At 47.5% G+C, this 7,500-nt stretch overlaps 19 non-coding genes and 7 pseudogenes across 19 annotated transcripts in view; 2 read left to right on the top strand and 24 right to left on the bottom strand.

Moving 5' to 3' along the window:
• Positions 1 to 48: 48 nt before the first annotated feature.
• On the bottom strand, positions 49 to 167 carry LOC138536894 (5S ribosomal RNA). The gene has a single exon (XR_011285052.1). It is a non-coding gene; the product is annotated as a 5S ribosomal RNA (ribosomal RNA).
• A 106-nt stretch (positions 168 to 273) lies between these two features.
• LOC138549831 (5S ribosomal RNA) lies at positions 274 to 392 on the bottom strand. The gene has a single exon (XR_011293601.1). It is a non-coding gene; the product is annotated as a 5S ribosomal RNA (ribosomal RNA).
• A 106-nt stretch (positions 393 to 498) lies between these two features.
• LOC138539534 (5S ribosomal RNA) lies at positions 499 to 617 on the bottom strand. Its single transcript, XR_011287599.1, has one exon. It is a non-coding gene; the product is annotated as a 5S ribosomal RNA (ribosomal RNA).
• Positions 618 to 723: 106 nt separating this feature from the next.
• On the bottom strand, positions 724 to 842 carry LOC138548779 (5S ribosomal RNA). The gene has a single exon (XR_011292573.1). It is a non-coding gene; the product is annotated as a 5S ribosomal RNA (ribosomal RNA).
• Positions 843 to 1,305: 463 nt separating this feature from the next.
• Positions 1,306 to 1,414, bottom strand: LOC138546020 (5S ribosomal RNA; annotated as a pseudogene).
• A 106-nt stretch (positions 1,415 to 1,520) lies between these two features.
• LOC138537781 (5S ribosomal RNA) lies at positions 1,521 to 1,639 on the bottom strand. Its single transcript, XR_011285905.1, has one exon. It is a non-coding gene; the product is annotated as a 5S ribosomal RNA (ribosomal RNA).
• A 463-nt stretch (positions 1,640 to 2,102) lies between these two features.
• LOC138546019 (5S ribosomal RNA) lies at positions 2,103 to 2,211 on the bottom strand (annotated as a pseudogene).
• A 106-nt stretch (positions 2,212 to 2,317) lies between these two features.
• LOC138547560 (5S ribosomal RNA) lies at positions 2,318 to 2,436 on the bottom strand. Its single transcript, XR_011291395.1, has one exon. It is a non-coding gene; the product is annotated as a 5S ribosomal RNA (ribosomal RNA).
• A 106-nt stretch (positions 2,437 to 2,542) lies between these two features.
• Positions 2,543 to 2,661, bottom strand: LOC138542505 (5S ribosomal RNA). Its single transcript, XR_011290485.1, has one exon. It is a non-coding gene; the product is annotated as a 5S ribosomal RNA (ribosomal RNA).
• A 106-nt stretch (positions 2,662 to 2,767) lies between these two features.
• LOC138544190 (5S ribosomal RNA) lies at positions 2,768 to 2,876 on the bottom strand (annotated as a pseudogene).
• Positions 2,877 to 2,982: 106 nt separating this feature from the next.
• On the bottom strand, positions 2,983 to 3,101 carry LOC138539224 (5S ribosomal RNA). The gene has a single exon (XR_011287298.1). It is a non-coding gene; the product is annotated as a 5S ribosomal RNA (ribosomal RNA).
• A 463-nt stretch (positions 3,102 to 3,564) lies between these two features.
• LOC138546018 (5S ribosomal RNA) lies at positions 3,565 to 3,673 on the bottom strand (annotated as a pseudogene).
• Positions 3,674 to 3,702: 29 nt separating this feature from the next.
• Positions 3,703 to 3,821, top strand: LOC138536892 (5S ribosomal RNA). The gene has a single exon (XR_011285050.1). It is a non-coding gene; the product is annotated as a 5S ribosomal RNA (ribosomal RNA).
• Positions 3,822 to 3,927: 106 nt separating this feature from the next.
• Positions 3,928 to 4,046, top strand: LOC138547559 (5S ribosomal RNA). Its single transcript, XR_011291394.1, has one exon. It is a non-coding gene; the product is annotated as a 5S ribosomal RNA (ribosomal RNA).
• Positions 4,047 to 4,225: 179 nt separating this feature from the next.
• Positions 4,226 to 4,344, bottom strand: LOC138547558 (5S ribosomal RNA). Its single transcript, XR_011291393.1, has one exon. It is a non-coding gene; the product is annotated as a 5S ribosomal RNA (ribosomal RNA).
• A 106-nt stretch (positions 4,345 to 4,450) lies between these two features.
• Positions 4,451 to 4,569, bottom strand: LOC138536891 (5S ribosomal RNA). The gene has a single exon (XR_011285049.1). It is a non-coding gene; the product is annotated as a 5S ribosomal RNA (ribosomal RNA).
• A 106-nt stretch (positions 4,570 to 4,675) lies between these two features.
• On the bottom strand, positions 4,676 to 4,794 carry LOC138549830 (5S ribosomal RNA). Its single transcript, XR_011293600.1, has one exon. It is a non-coding gene; the product is annotated as a 5S ribosomal RNA (ribosomal RNA).
• A 106-nt stretch (positions 4,795 to 4,900) lies between these two features.
• Positions 4,901 to 5,019, bottom strand: LOC138542603 (5S ribosomal RNA; annotated as a pseudogene).
• Positions 5,020 to 5,125: 106 nt separating this feature from the next.
• Positions 5,126 to 5,244, bottom strand: LOC138538301 (5S ribosomal RNA). The gene has a single exon (XR_011286407.1). It is a non-coding gene; the product is annotated as a 5S ribosomal RNA (ribosomal RNA).
• Positions 5,245 to 5,708: 464 nt separating this feature from the next.
• Positions 5,709 to 5,817, bottom strand: LOC138543317 (5S ribosomal RNA; annotated as a pseudogene).
• Positions 5,818 to 5,922: 105 nt separating this feature from the next.
• On the bottom strand, positions 5,923 to 6,041 carry LOC138547395 (5S ribosomal RNA). The gene has a single exon (XR_011291235.1). It is a non-coding gene; the product is annotated as a 5S ribosomal RNA (ribosomal RNA).
• Positions 6,042 to 6,147: 106 nt separating this feature from the next.
• LOC138539708 (5S ribosomal RNA) lies at positions 6,148 to 6,266 on the bottom strand. Its single transcript, XR_011287772.1, has one exon. It is a non-coding gene; the product is annotated as a 5S ribosomal RNA (ribosomal RNA).
• A 106-nt stretch (positions 6,267 to 6,372) lies between these two features.
• Positions 6,373 to 6,491, bottom strand: LOC138548778 (5S ribosomal RNA). Its single transcript, XR_011292572.1, has one exon. It is a non-coding gene; the product is annotated as a 5S ribosomal RNA (ribosomal RNA).
• Positions 6,492 to 6,944: 453 nt separating this feature from the next.
• On the bottom strand, positions 6,945 to 7,053 carry LOC138546017 (5S ribosomal RNA; annotated as a pseudogene).
• Positions 7,054 to 7,159: 106 nt separating this feature from the next.
• LOC138547557 (5S ribosomal RNA) lies at positions 7,160 to 7,278 on the bottom strand. The gene has a single exon (XR_011291392.1). It is a non-coding gene; the product is annotated as a 5S ribosomal RNA (ribosomal RNA).
• A 106-nt stretch (positions 7,279 to 7,384) lies between these two features.
• The window catches only part of LOC138549829 (5S ribosomal RNA), a 119-nt gene continuing 3 nt past the window's right edge, over positions 7,385 to 7,500 (bottom strand). Inside the window, exon 1 of the ribosomal RNA XR_011293599.1 lies at positions 7,385 to 7,500. This exon is cut by the window's right edge and continues 3 nt beyond it. This is a non-coding gene — a ribosomal RNA (5S ribosomal RNA).

Genomic DNA, 7,500 nt, shown 5'->3' with positions numbered 1-7,500 from the left:
GAAAGGCAATTGAGAAATGGCTCACTTCCTGAACTTGGAGCACAAAAAAGCCTACAGCACCTGGTATTCCCAGGCGGTCTCCCATCCAGGTACTAACGAGGCCCGACACTGCTTAGCTTCCGAGATCAGACGAGATCGGGCGCAATCAGTGTGGTGTGGCCGTAGGCTCTGGGCCTAGTGAGTTTTGTACTTTTAAGCATCTAGTCAGCTAGACCTTGCAATTTTGAAAGGCAATTGAGAAATGGCTCACTTCCTGAACTTGGAGCACAAAAAAGCCTACAGCACCTGGTATTCCCAGGCGGTCTCCCATCCAGGTACTAACGAGGCCCGACACTGCTTAGCTTCCGAGATCAGACGAGATCGGGCGCATTCAGTGTGGTGTGGCCGTAGGCTCTGGTTCTTGTGAGTTTTGTACTTTTAAGCATCTAGTCGGCTAGACCTTGCAGTTTTGAAAGGCAATTGAGAAATGGCTCACTTCCTGAACTTGGAGTACAAAAAAGCCTACAGCACCTGGTATTCCCAGGCGGTCTTCCATCCAGGTACTAACTAGGCCCGACACTGCTTAGCTTCTGAGATCAGACGAGATCAGGCACATTCAGTGTGGTGTGGCCGTAGGCTCTGGGCCTAGTGAGTTTTGTACTTTTAAGCATCTAGTCGGCTAGACCTTGCAGTTTTAAAAGGCAATTGAGAAAGGGCTCACTTCCTGAACTTGGAGCACAAAAAAGCCTACAGCACCTGGTATTCCCAGGCGGTCTCCCATCCAGGTACTAACTAGGCCTGACACTGCTTAACTTCCGAGATCAGACGAGATCGGGTGCATTCAGTGTGGTGTGGCCGTAGGCTCTAGGAAAGCTAAGAATATTACTCTTATGCATTTGCATTTAGTAAGCTAAGCCATGCAGCCACTTGCAACATGATACCACGCTCATCGCTCGATCAGGCTCGATCAGGCGAGATATATAAGACTGGTGGGCCCATTCAGGACTCCTATGTCTGGTAGGATAACTTTAATTCATCCATCCTGTGTCTGTTGCAGGGAGGTGGAGAGAACAATCAACACAATAATGGTTTTCTTTCATGCCTCTTGAAGGACTCAATATTCTCTGTACTGCATTACATGTGAAAGTCGATTTATTACCCATGAACACACTACCTGTATGCTAATTCTATGTAAAAAGGTAGCTCCAGCCCTCATGATGTTGTCCAACATTTCCGCTATAAAACGGGATACAATTATTTTGGAAACATACCAAATTTGAAAAATAATTGAGAAGTTGCGCAATTACTAATCATGGAGCACAAAAAAGCCTACAGCACCTGGTATTCCCAGGCAGTCTCCCATCCAGGTACTAACTAGGCCTGACCCTGCTTAGCTTCCGAGATCGGGCACATTCAGTGTGGTGTGGCCGTAGGCTCTGGGCCTAGTGAGTTTTGTACTTTTAAGCATCTAGTCGGCTAGACCTTGCAGTTTTAAAAGGCAATTGAGAAAGGGCTCACTTCCTGAACTTGGAGCACAAAAAAGCCTACAGCACCTGGTATTCCCAGGCGGTCTCCCATCCAGGTACTAACTAGGCCTGACACTGCTTAACTTCCAAGATCAGACGAGATCGGGTGCATTCAGTGTGGTGTGGCCGTAGGCTCTAGGAATGCTAAGAATATTACTCTTATGCATTTGCATTTAGTAAGCTAAGCCATGCAGCCACTTGCAACATGATACCACGCTCATCGCTCGATCAGGCTCGATCAGGCGAGATATATAAGACTGGTGGGCCCATTCAGGACTCCTATGTCTGGTAGGATAACTTTAATTCATCCATCCTGTGTCTGTTGCAGGGAGGTGGAGAGAACAATCAACACAATAATGGTTTTCTTTCATGCCTCTTGAAGGACTCAATATTCTCTGTACTGCATTACATGTGAAAGTCGATTTATTACCCATGAACACACTGCCTGTATGCTAATTCTATGTAAAAAGGTAGCTCCAGCCCTCATGATGTTGTCCAACATTTCCGCTATAAAACGGGATACAATTATTTTGGAAACATACCAAATTTGAAAAATAATTGAGAAGTTGCGCAATTACTAATCATGGAGCACAAAAAAGCCTACAGCACCTGGTATTCCCAGGCAGTCTCCCATCCAGGTACTAACTAGGCCTGACCCTGCTTAGCTTCCGAGATCGGGCACATTCAGTGTGGTGTGGCCGTAGGCTCTGGGCCTAGTGAGTTTTGTACTTTTAAGCATCTAGTCGGCTAGACCTTGCAGTTTTGAAAGGCAATTGTGAAATGGCTCACTTCCTGAACTTGGAGCACAAAAAAGCCTACAGCACCTGGTATTCCCAGGTGGTCTCCCATCCAGGTACTAACTAGGCCCGACACTGCTTAGCTTCCGAGATCAGACGAGATCGGGCGCAATCAGTGTGGTGTGGCCGTAGGCTCTGGCCCTAGTGAGTTTTGTACTTTTAAGCATCTAGTCAGCTAGACCTTGCAGTTTTGAAAGGCAATTGAGAAATGGCTCACTTCCTGAACTTGGAGCACAAAAAAGCCTACAGCACATGGTATTCCCAGGCGGTCTCCCATCCAGGTACTAACGAGGCCCGACACTGCTTAGCTTCCGAGATCAGACGAGATCGGGCGCAATCGGTGTGGTGTGGCCGTAGGCTCTGGGCCTAGTGAGTTTTGTACTTTTAAGCATCTAGTCAGCTAGACCTTGCAATTTTGAAAGGCAATTGAGAAATGGCTCACTTCCTGAACTTGGAGCACAAAAAAGCCTACAGCACCTGGTATTCCGAGGCGGTCTCCCATCCAGGTACTAACGAGGCCCGACACTGCTTAGCTTCCGAGATCAGGCGCATTCAGTGTGGTGTGGCCGTAGGCTCTGGTTCTTGTGAGTTTTGTACTTTTAAGCATCTAGTCGGCTAGACCTTGCAGTTTTGAAAGGCAATTGAGAAATGGCTCACTTCCTGAACTTGGAGTACAAAAAAGCCTACAGCACCTGGTATTCCCAGGCGGTCTTCCATCCAGGTACTAACTAGGCCCGACACTGCTTAGCTTCTGAGATCAGACGAGATCGGGTGCATTCAGTGTGGTGTGGCCGTAGGCTCTAGGAATGCTAAGAATATTACTCTTATGCATTTGCATTTAGTAAGCTAAGCCATGCAGCCACTTGCAACATGATACCACGCTCATCGCTCGATCAGGCTCGATCAGGCGAGATATATAAGACTGGTGGGCCCATTCAGGACTCCTATGTCTGGTAGGATAACTTTAATTCATCCATCCTGTGTCTGTTGCAGGGAGGTGGAGAGAACAATCAACACAATAATGGTTTTCTTTCATGCCTCTTGAAGGACTCAATATTCTCTGTACTGCATTACATGTGAAAGTCGATTTATTACCCATGAACACACTACCTGTATGCTAATTCTATGTAAAAAGGTAGCTCCAGCCCTCATGATGTTGTCCAACATTTCCGCTATAAAACGGGATACAATTATTTTGGAAACATACCAAATTTGAAAAATAATTGAGAAGTTGCGCAATTACTAATCATGGAGCACAAAAAAGCCTACAGCACCTGGTATTCCCAGGCAGTCTCCCATCCAGGTACTAACTAGGCCTGACCCTGCTTAGCTTCCGAGATCGGGCACATTCAGTGTGGTGTGGCCGTAGGCTCTACAAAACAAAACTCACTAGGCCCAGAGCCTACGGCCACACCACACTGATTGCGCCCGATCTCGTCTGATCTCGGAAGCTAAGCAGTGTCGGGCCTCGTTAGTACCTGGATGGGAGACCGCCTGGGAATACCAGGTGCTGTAGGCTTTTTTGTGCTCCAAGTTCAGGAAGTGAGCCATTTCTCAATTGCCTTTCAAAACTGCAAGGTCTAGCTGACTAGATGCTTAAAAGTACAAAACTCACTAGGCCCAGAGCCTACGGCCACACCACACTGATTGCGCCCGATCTCGTCTGATCTCGGAAGCTAAGCAGTGTCGGGCCTAGTTAGTACCTGGATGGGAGACCACCTGGGAATACCAGGTGCTGTAGGCTTTTTTGTGCTCCAAGTTCAGGAAGTGAGCCATTTCACAATTGCCTTTCAAAACTGCAAGGTCTAGCCGACTAGATGCTCACTAGTGAGTTTTGTACTTTTAAGCATCTAGTCGGCTAGACCTTGCAGTTTTGAAAGGCAATTGTGAAATGGCTCACTTCCTGAACTTGGAGCACAAAAAAGCCTACAGCACCTGGTATTCCCAGGTGGTCTCCCATCCAGGTACTAACTAGGCCCGACACTGCTTAGCTTCCGAGATCAGACGAGATCGGGCGCAATCAGTGTGGTGTGGCCGTAGGCTCTGGGCCTAGTGAGTTTTGTACTTTTAAGCATCTAGTCAGCTAGACCTTGCAGTTTTGAAAGGCAATTGAGAAATGGCTCACTTCCTGAACTTGGAGCACAAAAAAGCCTACAGCACCTGGTATTCCCAGGCGGTCTCCCATCCAGGTACTAACGAGGCCCGACACTGCTTAGCTTCCGAGATCAGACGAGATCGGGCGCAATCAGTGTGGTGTGGCCGTAGGCTCTGGGCCTAGTGAGTTTTGTACTTTTAAGCATCTAGTCAGCTAGACCTTGCAATTTTGAAAGGCAATTGAGAAATGGCTCACTTCCTGAACTTGGAGCACAAAAAAGCCTACAGCACCTGGTATTCCCAGGCGGTCTCCCATCCAGGTACTAACGAGGCCCGACACTGCTTAGCTTCCGAGATCAGACGAGATCGGGCGCATTCAGTGTGGTGTGGCCGTAGGCTCTGGTTCTTGTGAGTTTTGTACTTTTAAGCATCTAGTCGGCTAGACCTTGCAGTTTTGAAAGGCAATTGAGAAATGGCTCACTTCCTGAACTTGGAGTACAAAAAAGCCTACAGCACCTGGTATTCCCAGGCATTCTTCCATCCAGGTACTAACTAGGCCCGACACTGCTTAGCTTCTGAGATCAGACGAGATCAGGCACATTCAGTGTGGTGTGGCCGTAGGCTCTGGGCCTAGTGAGTTTTGTACTTTTAAGCATCTAGTCGGCTAGACCTTGCAGTTTTAAAAGGCAATTGAGAAAGGGCTCACTTCCTGAACTTGGAGCACAAAAAAGCCTACAGCACCTGGTATTCCCAGGCGGTCTCCCATCCAGGTACTAACTAGGCCTGACACTGCTTAACTTCCGAGATCAGTCGAGATCGGGTGCATTCAGTGTGGTGTGGCCGTAGGCTCTAGGAATGCTAAGAATATTACTCTTATGCATTTGCATTTAGTAAGCTAAGCCATGCAGCCACTTGCAACATGATACCACGCTCATCGCTCGATCAGGCTCGATCAGGCGAGATATATAAGACTGGTGGGCCCATTCAGGACTCCTATGTCTGGTAGGATAACTTTAATTCATCCATCCTGTGTCTGTTGCAGGGAGGTGGAGAGAACAATCAACACAATAATGGTTTTCTTTCATGCCTCTTGAAGGACTCAATATTCTCTGTACTGCATTACATGTGAAAGTTGATTTATTACCCATGAACACACTACCTGTATGCTAATTCTATGTAAAAAGGTAGCTCCAGCCCTCATGATGTTGTCCAACATTTCCGCTATAAAACGGGATACAATTATTTTGGAAACATACCAAATTTGAAAAATAATTGAGAAGTTGCGCAATTACTAATCATGGAGCACAAAAAAAGCCTACAGCACCTGGTATTCCCAGGCAGTCTCCCATCCAGGTACTAACTAGGCCCGACCCTGCTTAGCTTCCGAGATCGGGCGCATTCAGTGTGGTGTGGCCGTAGGCTCTGGGCCTAGTGAGTTTGTACTTTTAAGCATCTAGTCGGCTAGACCTTGCAGTTTTGAAAGGCAATTGTGAAATGGCTCACTTCCTGAACTTGGAGCACAAAAAAGCCTACAGCACCTGGTATTCCCAGGTGGTCTCCCATCCAGGTACTAACTAGGCCCGACACTGCTTAGCTTCCGAGATCAGACGAGATCGGGCGCATTCAGTGTGGTGTGGCCGTAGGCTCTGGGCCTAGTGAGTTTTGTACTTTTAAGCATCTAGTCGGCTAGACCTTGCAGTTTTGAAAGGCAATTGAGAAATGGCTCACTTCCTGAACTTGGAGTACAAAAAAGCCTACAGCACCTGGTATTCCCAGGCGGTCTCCCATCCAGGTACTAACTAGGCCCGACACTGCTTAGCTTCTGAGATCAGACGAGATCAGGCGCATTCAGTGTGGTGTGGCCGTAGGCTCTGGGCCTAGTGAGTGTTGTACTTTTAAGCATCTAGTCGGCTAGACCTTGCAGTTTTAAAAGGCAATTGAGAAAGGGCTCACTTCCTGAACTTGGAGCACAAAAAAGCCTACAGCACCTGGTATTCCCAGGCGGTCTCCCATCCAGGTACTAACTAGGCCTGACACTGCTTAACTTCCGAGATCAGACGAGATCGGGTGCATTCAGTGTGGTGTGGCCGTAGGCTCTAGGAATGCTAAGAATATTACTCTTATGCATTTGCATTTAGTAAGCTAAGCCATGCAGCCACTTGCAACATGATACCACGCTCATCGCTCGATCAGGCGAGATATATAAGACTGGTGGGCCCATTCAGGACTCCTATGTCTGGTAGGATAACTTTAATTCATCCATCCTGTGTCTGTTGCAGGGAGGTGGAGAGAACAATCAACACAATAATGGTTTTCTTTCATGCCTCTTGAAGGACTCAATATTCTCTGTACTGCATTACATGTGAAAGTCGATTTATTACCCATGAACACACTACCTGTATGCTAATTCTATGTAAAAAGGTAGCTCCAGCCCTCATGATGTTGTCCAACATTTCCGCTATAAAACGGGATACAATTATTTTGGAAACATACCAAATTTGAAAAATAATTGAGAAGTTGCGCAATTACTAATCATGGAGCACAAAAAAGCCTACAGCACCTGGTATTCCCAGGCAGTCTCCCATCCAGGTACTAACTAGGCCTGACCCTGCTTAGCTTCCGAGATCGGGCACATTCAGTGTGGTGTGGCCGTAGGCTCTGGGCCTAGTGAGTTTTGTACTTTTAAGCATCTAGTCGGCTAGACCTTGCAGTTTTGAAAGGCAATTGTGAAATGGCTCACTTCCTGAACTTGGAGCACAAAAAAGCCTACAGCACCTGGTATTCCCAGGTGGTCTCCCATCCAGGTACTAACTAGGCCCGACACTGCTTAGCTTCCGAGATCAGACGAGATCGGGCGCAATCAGTGTGGTGTGGCCGTAGGCTCTGGGCCTAGTGAGTTTTGTACTTTTAAGCATCTAGTCAGCTAGACCTTGCAGTTTTGAAAGGCAATTGAGAAATGGCTCACTTCCTGAACTTGGAGCACAAAAAAGCCTACAGCACCTGGTATTCCCAGGCGGTCTCCCATCCAGGTACTAACGAGGCCCGACACTGCTTAGCTTCCGAGATCAGACGAGATCGGGCGCATTCAGTGTGGTGTGGCCGTA

This window comes from Ambystoma mexicanum, unplaced genomic scaffold (assembly GCF_040938575.1).
Source record: "Ambystoma mexicanum isolate Mex_15411 unplaced genomic scaffold, UKY_AmexF1_1 Mex_scaf10, whole genome shotgun sequence".
In the NCBI taxonomy this organism is placed as follows: Eukaryota; Metazoa; Chordata; class Amphibia; order Caudata; family Ambystomatidae; genus Ambystoma; species Ambystoma mexicanum.
Note: the sequence above shows the minus strand (reverse complement) of the source record. Positions and strands in the feature narration are given on the sequence as shown.